A 9,890-nucleotide genomic window follows, 5' to 3' on the forward strand; every position below is an offset into this window, starting at 1 on the left:
AAACCCCCAAAGTTAGCAGAAGGAAAGAAATCATAAAAATCAGATCAGAAATAAATGAAAAAGAAATGAAGGAAACAATAGCAAAGATCAGTAAAACTCAAAGCTGGCTCTTTGAGAAGGTAAATAAAATAGATAAACCATTAGCCAGACTCATCAAGAAGAAAAGGGAGAAGACTCAAATCAATAGAATTAGAAATGAAAAGGGAGAAGTAACAACTGCAGAAACTGCAGAAATAAAAAAGGTCATGAGAGATTACTACAAGCAAACCTATCAAAATACCACTGGCATTTTTCACAGAACTAGAACAAAAAATTTCACAATTTGTATGGAAACACAATAGCTCCCGAATAGCCAAAGCAATCTTCAGAACGAAAAACGGAGCTGGAGGAATCAGGCTCCCTGACTTCAGACTATAGTACAAAGCTACAGTAATCAAGAAAGTATGGTACTCACACAAAAACAGAAAGATCAATCAATGGAACAGGATAGAAAGCCCAGAGATAAACCCACACACATATGGACACCTTATCTTTGATAAAGGAGGCAGGAATGTACAGTGGAGAAAGGACAGCCTCTTCAATAAGTGGTGCTGGGAAAACTGGACAGGTACATGTAAAAGTATGAGATTAAATCACTCCCTAACACCATTCACAGAAATAAGCTCCAAATGGATTAAAGACCTAAATGTAAGGCCAGAAACTATCAAACTCTTAGAGGAAAACATAGGCAGAACACTCTATGACATAAATCACAGCAAAATCCCTTTTGACCCACCTCCTAGAGAAATGGAAATAAAAACAAAGATAAACAATTGAGACCTAATGAAACTTCAAAGCTTTTGCACAGCAAAGGAAACCATAACCAAGACCAAAAGACAACCCTCAGAATGGGAGAAAACATTTGCAAATGAAGCAACTGACAAAGGATTAAGCTGGTAGGAATGTGAATTGGTTCAGGCACTATGGAGAACAGTATGGACGTTCCTTAAGAAACTACAAATAGAACTAACATATGACCCAGCAATCCCACTACTGGGCATATACGCTGAGAAAACCAACATTCAAAAAGAGTCTTGTACAAAATGTTCACCGCAGCTCTATTTACAATAGCCCAGAGATGGAAACAACCTAAGTGCCCATATCGGATGAATGGATAAAAAAGATGTGGCACATATATACAATGGAATATTACTCAGCCATAAAAAGAAATGAAAATGAGCTATTTGTAATGAGATGGATAGACCTAGAGTCTGTCATACAGAGTGAAGTAAGTCAGAAAGAGAAAGACAAATACCGTATGCTAACACATATATATGGAAGTTAAGAAAAAATTAAAACTGTCATGAAGAACCTAGGGGTAAGACAGGAATAAAGACACAGACCTACTGGAGAACGGACTTGAGGATATTGGGAGGGGGAAGGGTTAGCTGTGACAGGGCGAGAGAGAGGTATGAACATATATACACTAACAAACGTAAGGTAGATAGCTAGTGGGAAGCAGCCGCATGGCACAGGGACATTGGCTCAGTGCTTTGTGACCACCTGGAGGGGTGGGATAGGGAGGGTGGGAGGGAGGGAGACGCAAGCGGGAAGAGATATGGGAACATATGTACATGTATAACTGATTCACTTTGTTATAAAGCAGAAACTAACACACCATTGTAAAGCAATTATACCCCAATAAAGATGTTTAAAAAAAAAAACCTCATGGATTGTACATTTAAAACGAGTAAGTTAATTTTGGAAAATCACACGTTTATTACTCAAATTTTTTAGACTCAAATAATATCAAAAGACTTTCTAGAATCCAAATGATTGGTATAATAATCCAGGAAGCTGTCATGCTACTCATGATTAGATTAAACATGGTATACAATTAAACATAAGACTTGGTACTCAATAATTCCAATTAGTACAGGCCTTTAGAAGTCTGTTTTCATCCTTATACTGAAACCAATAAATTATTTTAGTAAAGATCACTTTACTCTTTGAAGAGAACTTTCACTTACATTTTATCTGACCTGAGCAATAGTTCAATAAAGCATATATTTTTATTCATCTTTTACAGTTGAGGAACTAAGGTTTAGAGTCACAGAGCTAGTAAATGGACTAAAATCCACTTGTATCTGAATCTATTGTCTTCCCATTACATCACAGATGGCTTTAAGAGCATGAGTAATGGGCTCTTGACTTTTGGTTTTAATTTCCTTGTTAGCAAGCACTAGAAGACATATTTGGTACAAGTTATTTGCTTTCAAAAAATAAAGTTTAGTTCTGTTGATATCATTCCAACCCACAGATCTATACTTTACGAGTTCTATAAGATCAAATGGAAGTCACCTTTTAAGAGCTCTAAAAAAAGATGTCCTTTCCTAAGTACTTCCATTTTTCTTCCTCCAAAGAGTTGAATGCTTTTTCCTCAACAGATTTGGCTAGTCAATAAAAAAGAAGATACCAAAGAGGGAAATCTATGACCTCTTTGTCAAGGGAAATCAGATTATTCAATGCCAAGAAAGGCTATTTTTATTTTCATCTGATGGTCTGCAGGATTTTTAAAGGTCAGCACTATGGAAGTAAAAGGAGAAACTGTTTTGGAAGAGCTCTCGCAAATCTCTCTCCTAATAGCCTCAAGACTGACCTTGTCTTATCAGTAGCCAGTTACCTTGGTAGTTAGAGTGTGGTGATGTAAAGAGGACGAGGTACTAGTTCCATCCCTGAGGAGGCCACCTAAACCACTGTTGACAACAGTAGTCACAGTAAAGTCCAGAAAGGTAGAGCTCTCTTAACCCCTGCTGCTTCTGGAAACACATGTCAGTAGCATCTTTTGAGCAGCTAAAAGAAGGTAGGGCATTGATTGTTCACTCAGTTCTTAGAGCAGGACTATGAGAGCCAGGTCTCAGGAGATAAGAAAGTTGGCATGCATTTAGTTCACATAACACAATCCCTACAAGCTGCAGCAAAAGAAATCTTGCAAAAGCCACTCATTAACTCTGTGATCATAGGCAAACCATTTTGTTTCTCTGAGCTTCAGTTTCTTCATCTAGAAAATGAGAACAATCACTCCTTACCTCACCAAGTTGAATTGAAGTTTAAATGAGACAAATGTGAAAGAGCTGTGGAAATTGGGAAATGCAGTATAGATGTTCAGTCATTCTCTCCTAGCTATATACTCCTTATTAGAGGAAATTACTTGTTGCTCAAGATCTTTGTTGATTCATTTAATAAATATATTTTGAGTGCCTGATATGTGCCAGACAATGGGCTCTGTGTTGGAAATACAGAAGAAATAGGAGATCCTGATTCTCAAAGACTATATAGTCTGTGGGGTGGGGTGGGGAGTGTGGGGGTGAGGAGGCAACAGGAAAAAGAGGTTAAGCATAGTAGATGTTATGATGTGGCACCCAGACCCCCCTTTGGTGTCAAAAGACTTATCCCCCAGCTGCCAGAAGTACGGGCAGTCCCTTAGAGGGAACACCAAGACCAAAGAGAATCCCCTCGCCCAATGTCATGCCCTCTTCTTGAGAGTTCACAACAAATATGATCAGCTTAAGTATCTAAAGGCACAGCCCCCTTGCTCCAAACTGTGTCACTTCCGAAGGGTCCTTCCTCTTCGGATTTTCCCATGGGTTGGCTGACATTGGGACTGTATTACAGCTCACCTCCTTCCTCTGACCAATCCTGCTTCCTTCCCTTCCTTTCCACAAGTATTGATCCCAGAGAGTTCCTTAATAAAACCTCCTGCACTCTGATTGATACCCTTCTCAGGCTCTACTTCTGTGGCAATTGGTTGTCTGTGTCAACTTGACTAGGTTAATGGCACCAGCTTTTGCTCAAACACAGATGAAATGCTATGAAGGTATTTTTGAGATGTGCTTAAAAAAATCTACTTAGACTTTGAGTCTTCCATAATATGGGTTGGCCTCATCTAATCAGTTGAAGGCCTTAAGACTGACGTCTCCCAAGGAAGAAGGAATTCTGCTTCCAGACTGCCTTAAGACTGAGTTGCAACATCAACTCTTCCTGGGTCCCTAGCAGATAGATAGATAGGTAGGTAGGTAGAGTATAGATACATAGATAGATAGATAGATATAGATAGATATATAGATAGATAAATTCTGTTTCTCTGGAGAACCCTTCCTGGAACTCTACTACAATATCAGGCATTTATGATACAATGATTAATGATCATTAGCATGAGAGCTGTCTTCACAGGCAGATGACCTGTACAGCCACACAGGGCCTCATGCTCAGAAGAACTAAGCTCTACTAACACCATCTTGAAAATCTTGGTAACTTTATCTTCAAATTTGTATTTTGTAAGTGAAATTTTTTGGAACAATAGAGCATGTATAAGCAAAAGGAGACATGTGTAATATGCATGTTTACTGCTCCTTGCCACCTCATTCACATACAACATCTACTTTGTATATGTATTCATTCATATACAGCATATACTCTGACCCACTAATCCCAGTGGACTCATAATGCATGGGAGCTCAGTGAGACTCAGAATTAGTGCAGGATAAGGTTATTACATCTTTGATTACATGAGTAGGTGAGGAAGGACAGCTGACAGCTCCAAGAGAACACACACTTCTAACCAAAAGTCACAGCAAACAACAGAAAGAAGGCAATGGCATTCTAACAAACATGTATGGCTAAGAAACACTATTATATTCTTTTTTATCCATATTACTTCTGTATATCAGCCAACAATTTATCCCTAGTCCTTTCTTATTCATCAGTAGCTGAAAGTAGAGAGTGCTTATAAATGTGTGTTTTCGATAAATGTGTGTTTATCAATAAATGAAATTTAAAGTGTTGAGTTAGTTTTGTGCATATTTTCCACTGCTTGATAGGAACAAAATACATATGCATGTACATGCTGAAACATGTATTCTGTGATTTTGGTGATCCTACATATGAGGTAAACGTTCTTATATAAAACTGGCATTGCACACTATAGAGATGAATGATAAAATTCATGTTAATTAACACTGTAAAATTTAAATTTCCTTTACTTAGAATGACATTAAATAGCACATAAATAGCAAACAAATAGAAAGAGACTATGAAAGAAAAGAAAAGGCTTTATATTGTCATCCTTTTAATGGCCTCTGCTTTTTTAACAAGGGACCCCACATTTTTGTTTTCTACTAGGCTCTGCAAATCATGTAACCAGCACTGATTAGCAACATAACTTATAGGTGCATAGAGTTGCGGTTTGAGGAAAGCTCAAAAGCTGAATCCTCAAAGACTATTAGAAATAGTTGGGGAAAGAGAGTCGAGGAGGAAGAGGTTCCAGGCAGAAGGAATAGGATGTACTAAGTCCTACAGTTTAGAGAGAGCTTGGCTTCTGCAGAAAACTGGAAACCATTTGTTTTATCTGAATCTTGAGTTGGGACAGTAGGGTTGCAGGATCTGGCAAGAGATGAATCAGGCCAGATCATGAGGGTGCTGGTATGTAGGTGATGGGAAGCCAATGAAGGGTTCTTAAACAGTGTTACAAGAGGAGATTCATTTAGAAAGATCTTTAGGGCCACGTTTGGTTCTAAGGGTCTGATGCACAGAGCACTGTGCTGCTGTTCCCCTGTGAGTTTCACACTGTGTAACCTCCAGGCATTGACTTTCCTTTCACCCAAACATTACAGTCCTAGTTGTCAAGCAGAGTACCATGTACCAGTTCTCAATCCCAAGAGAGCAGAATGCCAGGCACTAGTTACCAATCCCAGGGGAGGACTTTAAGCTATGGCATCTTGGTATCAGAGTTGCCAAGGAAAACACAACACAGTCAAGCACTGGGTGGAACAACACCTTCCTTACATAGATAAGAGACAAAGCAAGATCAGCCTCAGTAGTGGGTGTCATTCCTTCATGGCCAATGGGTCTCTCCTAGCAGCCAGTACAGGACAGTTTGCCCCTCTTGTGCTGCAGTGAAAGGAAACCTATCCTTCCTCATGGAGGACAGATATAACAGTAGGTCTGGCCAGGTGTCATGTGACTCACATTTTAGGCAGAGACAAGACAACTCATTGCACCTGAAACCGGGAAAGATAAGGGGATAAGCCCAGCACAGGCTGTGTGGGCTCTTTTAACTCTTGCAAAGGCCCAAGGCCCATTCTTATGGGTCTGAGTGGGAGTTGAAAGGACTGTCTTCCTCAAAGCTATCTATCCTTCAAAATCCAGATCAAATGCCATCTCCTCCTTGACTCTTCCAGGATCATTTTAACAAGTGCAAAGGCAATTTACTGGAGAAATGATAGTCTTGCCAACAAATGGCACCAGAATTATTGGATATGCAAAGAAAATAAACTTTGATCCAATCTTGCATCATACATAAAAATTAATTAAAATGGATCACAGACTTAAATATAAAACTTGAAGCTAAACATTCTAAAAGAAGACATAGGAGAAAATCTTTGTGATCTTGAATTAGGCAAAAATGTCTTAGGATACTGAAAGCATGATCCATAAAAGAAACAATGATAAATTAGATATTACTAAAATTAAAAATGTTTGCTCTTCTAAAACCACTGTTAAGAGAATGAAAAGACAAACCACAGATTGGGAGAAATATTTGCAAAATATATATGTGATAAAGAACATAAATCCAAGTATATAAGGACCTACAAAAATTAAATACCAATGGGCTTCCCTGGTGGCGCAGTGGTTGAGAGTCTGCCTGCCGATGCAGGGGACACGGGTTCGTGCCCCGGTCTGGGAGGATCCCACATGCCGCGGAGCGGCTAGGCCCGTGAGCCATGACCTCTGAGCCTGCGCGTCCGCAAAAAAAAAAAAATTAAATACCAAGAAGACAAACCACCCAGCTTGAGGGTGAGGTTAGAATATACAACTCATCAAGGAAGATATGTAGATGTCAAATAGACACATAAAAATATGCTCAACATAATTAAATTTCAATTAGAAAATTAAAAAATAAAATCTCAATCAGATACCACTAATATCTATTAGAGTGGCTGAAACTTTTAAAACTGACCATAGCAAATGTTGGAAAGGACATAGAGGAATATTTTTGTAGTGCAGGTGGGAATGCAAAATGCTACAAATATTTTGGAAGATAGTTTGGCAATTTCTTAACAGGTTAAACATGCACCTAAGATATGATCTAATCATTTTTCTCCAGGATTTACTCAAAAGAAAAGAAAACATATGTCCCCACAGAGGTTTGTACACAAATGTTCACCATTATTTGTAATAGCCAAAAGGTAGAAATAATGCAAATGTTCATCAACAGGTGAATAGATAAACTTTGGTGTATCTGTTACAGCAGGCAGGTAGCTAGGTACAAGCAGAGAAATGGGGCAGGGGCTACGTGGCAAGAAATCATGCATCTTGTAAACAGTGGGGGTCCATGGGCAGACAAAGAAAAGCAGGAACATCCAGACTGACAGGAAACCACACATTTTGGGTGGTAAGTGTCCTGGAAGCAGACAAAGAAATGTGGGGAAAGGTGGGAATCTCCTGCGTCCAAATGTAACCTATTGCTCATTATGCTCTCATTACAATAAAATTAGCCTTACAGATAATGCACTGATGCCATGACACTTCTGATTTAAGCTAAATAAGGACAAAAATACCTCCTCCCCTTGGGAAGATGGAGCTGGGATGAAAATCAGAGAATACGACCCCCAAACTCCTCCTTCCTCAGTGAATATTCTGCCCCTTCATTTATACGCCCCTCATATATTTGGCTTGCCAAAGAAACCCAGGGCAGCAGCTCCTCACCTGTCTGTCTGCTCTCCCTCTGAGAGCATATTCTTGCTTAAATTCTTACTTTACTTTCTTAGCTTCGCTGCTTCATCTCCGAATTCTTTCGTGATGAAGAAAGAACCTTAAATTCACCAGCAACATAGTCATACAGGGAATACTACTCATCAATAAAAAAGGAATGAACCATTGAGACACACAGCATAGATGAATCTCAAAATAATTATGCTAAGTCAAAGAAATTAGACGCTAAAAAGAGTACATAATGAATGTATTTATATAAACCTCTAGAAAATGTAAGCAAATTTATAGTGATGGAAAGCAGATAGTGGCTGCCTGTGGACAGGGAAAAGAGAGATAGGGAAGAAATCGTAGGGAGTTGCCACAGGGAGAGATTACAAAGAGACTTGAGAAAATTTGGGGGGGGAGTGTAAAAAATATGTTCATTACCTTGGATTGTGTTGATGGGTTCACAACTCTATTATATCAAAACTTTTCAAATTGTACACCTAAAATATATGCAAGTTATTTTATGCTAATTACATCAATAAAGCTTTAAAAAAGATCTTTGTTGTCTGGAGATCTATTTCACTATTTGTATATGTTTAAAAGAGTCCAGAATAAAAACTTTAAAAGAAGCACCTTTGTCTTTTTGGTACAACATAATGAGAGTCACAGAACTAGAAGTGGCCTTGAAATGACAGCATATCGATTCCCCTCCCCCACTGGGAGGTCAACAAGCGCTTTCAATGCTTATGTATGTTATAGCCTCAGTTATGTGGCTAGAGTTTTCAGAAACATGATGGGCTTGCACAAATTTAGTTTGACCCCTAGATGAGCCTCATATATTCCTCCCTACCCTCACTGCCCCTGCATCAGGGTAATAACGAAACATCTGTCATTTCGAGCAGTAAAGATTTCCCTACAGAGCCTAACTCCCAGGAAACAGAGGAGCAGAGAAAACCGATGCAGAATATGTGTTTGATTGTTCAGTCTGCGGCTGTCTCTCTCCTAGGTAGCTCTGGCTGATTTAAAGTCAGGTGCTGAAATAACAATCAGATGTGGTTTTTCATGCCACCTCCATTGATAATAATCCACAACCTTGGGCAAGTCACTTCCCCTCTCTGCACTCGGTTCCCTCCAATGTGAGAGGTTTAGTGTCTAGAGTCTGTGGACACTTGTTCCATCCCCTGCTGCAGTAACTGATTAGTGCCGGGTGCCTGTCGGTTTGTGATAAGACATGGTCATTTGTCATGACCCACAGAAGCAGTCCAAAGTTAGTCTTGATTTCCTGTACTTCATTCCACTCTTAGAATATTTTCTTTTCCATTATTACTGACTGTTCCCCCCCCCCAGGCTGTGGCAAAGCTGATGTTTCCTTCTCTTGGGCCATGAGAGAAGCTTCGGTACTGGCTCTAACAACTCCAGGGGGCTTTAGTGTCCAATTCCATTGGGTGGAGAGAGCTGGACTCCAGTAGATTCCCTCCTCACTCAGGCCTGAACCCCTGCTGCAGCCGTGGACTCCTGGCTCTGGCTTTCATTTCTTTTTTCCCATGGTCCTCACCATGCCTCACATTCATGTCTGTTCCCCAGCACTTCAATTGTGCTCTGACCATTACACATCAACAGAGTCCTCATGTTATTATTTGCAGAACAATACATGATTATACCTCTAGGAACTGTGTTGAGCAGTGGGATACGAAGGTGAAGTTGATGCAGGACAGGTCTTCAAGAAGCTCACAATCATCACCACAGAGCTTGGCAACTCCTCCCTGACCAGTGCCTGCAAAACTCTGTTGCCAACCCCATGCTATTCCTCATCCTTCAGTAAAGAAACAACAGCAGAGTTGCCACTAACTAACTGTGAGACCTGGGCATATTTCTTAATAATCCTGAGTCTCCATTTCATCTGCAAAACAGGGGTGATACTACTTGGTACACGGGTTGTGGGAAAGGTGAAATACATCAGCAGATGCAGAGTTCAAAGTCTAGCATATCAGAAGAACTTAATAAATGCTGTTTTTCTCTTCTGCTCTCTCTAACTATGCTACTATTTCACAAATCTATTTTGTTTTACAATTTGAGTGCCTTTTAGACCCCATTCCTCTGACTGCCCCCCTCTCTTATTTGGGGGGAATCTGTGAAAAGGGAAAATGGTAGAG

Source organism: Neophocaena asiaeorientalis, unplaced genomic scaffold (assembly GCF_003031525.2).
Source record: "Neophocaena asiaeorientalis asiaeorientalis breed wild unplaced genomic scaffold, Neophocaena_asiaeorientalis_V1.1 scaffold630, whole genome shotgun sequence".
In the NCBI taxonomy this organism is placed as follows: Eukaryota; Metazoa; Chordata; class Mammalia; order Artiodactyla; family Phocoenidae; genus Neophocaena; species Neophocaena asiaeorientalis.